Source organism: Adiantum capillus-veneris, chromosome 19 (assembly GCF_014529385.1).
Source record: "Adiantum capillus-veneris isolate H3 chromosome 19, ASM1452938v2, whole genome shotgun sequence".
Lineage (NCBI taxonomy): Eukaryota > Viridiplantae > Streptophyta > Polypodiopsida > Polypodiales > Pteridaceae > Adiantum > Adiantum capillus-veneris.
Genome location: NC_140949.1, coordinates 139,875,336 through 139,879,185, shown reverse-complemented (window position 1 = coordinate 139,879,185; position 3,850 = coordinate 139,875,336).

Sequence of the window (3,850 nt, the reverse complement as noted above, 5' to 3'; positions counted from 1 at the left end):
TATGAGCAATCAATTAGTGATTGCATCAAATAGAATACTAGTTGATGCAGCTCAATCAACAGTTCTAGAAATGCAATACCAAGTCCAGAAATGAATAGAGATACAATACGAGATTTAAGAGTGTGCAAAAATCGCAATCAGTCTTTCTTGACCCTGATGAAACACTTGAAGAAGATTACCATTTTGCTGCGTACCACAAGCAAGCAAAATGCTTCCACTTCTCCTAGTCTTTGATCGGAGAAGAAGGTGCCTCAGACAGTTTGGGCAATTAGGCACACATAGCCTGGCAAAAAAATGACGTGTTTTGGTGTTCTTCTCAGAGAGAAGTACATTGTGGTAGGTCCATAAACAACAATTTAGATAATGTGAAAAATGGTGAATATTCATGTCCTTTGCTTTTTTTTGGGGGGGGGGGGGATATTGTAATGTGGTTGCCAAACCAAGAGGAATTGTGGAGGGGTTCTTATGGTTTTGGAACGAGAGTAACACTCATGCATGGAATATTGATGAGATGATTATCACACCTCTTCAGCCAGTCCCGAGGATGTGGGTCGTGGAAGAAGGAGTCTATCTGCTTTCATGGGAGGTTGAGATGCTGCAAAAAAATGGATTTGTGCTATAAGGCAACAATGCAGCAGCACAACACAACCTTTGCCCTATTGGGAAATCCAAAACACAGCCTAGTTCGTTATGTGCTAGATTCAAAGATGGAAAGCATCTCAGATGGAGGTCAAAATTAACCAAAGACTTCAATGAGAGGATAGCATTGGGCCGAAGCATGCAAGCACTACTAGTGAGAGAGGTTATATTGGTACCTATTGCATTGCATGTTTTTCATGGTAGCACTCTTGCCTTGCTTCAAAGGGGGTTACTTACGCTATGACCATTGCAGAATTCCCTTGATGTACTTGTGAGTATTTCCAAAAAAGAGACAGAAAGTGCCTCACGTATATGCATTGTAAGCACATCTACTTTGTGTATTTTTGAGTCCTTGGGTTGGATTCTATAGCTCACAAGTTTGTGCTTCAGGCAGCACTGACAAAAGTAGATTTGTTCCAGGATTGTCTGGGACACAAGAGTTTCTACATAACATTGAATTTTTGAGCTAAGGTTTATGGTCCTCTATGGATTGGCCATTTTTTTGGATTCCTTGTAATTGTCATTACAAGATGGGTGCCTATTATACTTGCATTGTTTTGATAGCTTATGTTATGTAGTCAATTAAGAATTTATATTGTCACAATGATCACCTTTTATTGATTAAGCATTTTTTTGAACTACTTGCACTTGACATTATGGAAGGGATAAAAAAACAAATTCTTTTATGCTACAATTCTCTTTATTTTTGCTCGGAAAAATGCCACACTCGGTTTTTTCCGCTCAGTGTATGGATTTCCTCGCATTTGAGAGAGTATTTGACAGTACAAATTCTAAAACAGTCAATGGGTTGATATACAAATTCTGGAGATAAGGGATCAAAATGTCCTGTAGATAAAATTCATGCTCATGACCTTTAAATGAGAGTGGGGAGAGAGTGGTTCCCGGTGGATTTAGCAACCCCTTATGGGGTGTGTCATCTATCAACAAAGTGTTGATACCATCATATGGGATATGGATTTGATAATAAGGTTTAAAGTTAGGTATACATCTGGTTTGGTAGGGTGGTAGTGGCCATCAATCACAACACACTCCTTTTGAGAATGCAAAAAATCAAATTGCCAACGTTCGATTCCCGCTACGTTGCAAACCATGGCTACAAGGGATTGAGGTTTCTTTGCTGCACAGAGGACCATATCGCAACCCGGAACCTTGGAAGTAGAAACTGTATAAATTCCTTGGTTCCTAGATGCACAATGGCTCTGTGAGTGCCTATCCTAAAGCTGCACAGGTTGACAAGTTTTGCGTTGGGATCATACGGCTCTCGAAACAAAAACAATCCGTTGACATCCAAAATAATTGGTCTCTGTAAACATTTTGTAAAACAAGTAAGTTGTTAGACAATAGGATGACTTTCATATTCTTTTACATTGGTTATTACCAGAACAATCATGTCAATGTCTAACAAAGGTCCATACTGGGTTTGGCTGTCGTGGAGGTTGTCTTGTCCAGTGTTGACATCCTCAAGCTTGTTCTCACCAGTCCCTTGTTCTTCTACTCTTTGAGACTCTTGTGTCTCCAATGTTGAGGGCTCCATTGCATCTGAAATAACTTCTAATGTGCTATGCTCTGTTTGTGTGCTAGGAATAAATGACTCTTGATTTTCAAGCTCAACATACGGAATTGTGGGAGACTAGGTGTGCTCTGCTTGAGGATTAGGATGTTCTTTCTCAGCCCATCCCTCTGCATAATCTTCTTCCTTCTGAAACCCTCCAAGTGCAAAGGGAGTTTCATTCTTTATTTCTTCCTCAGCCCCTCGATCTGTATGATATTATTCCTGTGTGGTCTTCCCCTCATCCGGAATTTCTCCTTGTCAAATTCTCCCTCTGCAACATTTCTCTTCTCAGCAGTTCCTCCCTCCTCTTTCTCCTGTCCTTTCTCATCTAACCTTATGAAATCTGTTTGTTGTTGTCCCTCATCAATCATTGTTATCTCAACAATGGGGTCATCCCCAATAGGGTTTGTTTTGCATCCATGCTCACGGGATGTGAAAATGTCTTTCTCTAACTCATATTTTTGTGTACAGTCATGGATTACTGAAAAGGATGACTCCCTTCGTTGTCGGCAGAGAAGAAAGTATCGTGGAAGGGATGTAGCACTAGGACAATAGTTTGCTAGACTCTGTGAGGCACCCATACTAGTCTTTCACAATGGAATGTCCCAAGAGGGAAGTACTACAAAGTTTTCCCTCAAGATGCTCTCACACTTCCTAGGTGGACCAATGCTACCACAAAATGCAGACAAAGTTATCCTCGTTGACAAAGTTTTTGCGATAGATTGTTTTGGATAATGTCCAGGGTACACTGGTGGTCGTGTAGCTTATTATTACACATACTCAAGAATGGAACTCACTTTAGGGAAACAAAACCCAAATGAACTCTTGGATTATGGCAAACATTTAATGATTCAATACAAGGGTAATGTGCCAAAAGATATCCACTATCTGTCATCAAGTTAAGAGACTTGTGACTTGTACAAGATCTATTAAATCATTAGGCATATCTTGTACATGTTGTGACCTAAAATCAAATTCTCTTGATCCACCTATGGTTAACATATTGCATTGTCTCTCTCCACTTTCTATGGACTTCACGAGCATTGGAGTTGTTGAATGCCTTTACTCATTTCTTTTTCTTTTGTTTCAAATGCCTGATTCCTTGTGCTATTGCCAAACATTCCAATACATTTTTTTACTGTAGTTGGTGAAGGATTCTACGATAAAACCACTAAAAAAACTCTTTCAAAATGTTTGTATTATCTGGAGAGCCACCATGCTGTGTGTGTCTGAAATATGCATTCTTGGCCATGTAATGAGACTTTTCCAAGCCTTGGGTGTTCCATATGCCTGGGTTTCCATACCCTTGAATCAAGTATGGTAAGTGATTTAAAATGATGTGCTACAAATAAAACAAGTCGTCAGGCATTTAAAACATCCTTTTTAGTCCTTTCATTTAAAAGGATTCTCTAACAATACCATGTAATGAGCAATCTGAGTTTCAGTCCATGCTGTCTTAAATGATTTCTTTAGTAGCTGAAGGTTCTTCTTAAACTTGTTGATATCATTTTGTGACCACTCATCTTTGTCACACATATGAAATAGCACATCGATGGAATGTCACATTTCACCCTTGGCATTGCGAGTTGTGGGTTCCTGGTCCTTCACTGCCCTATGCAGATTTTTCCATTGTTGAAA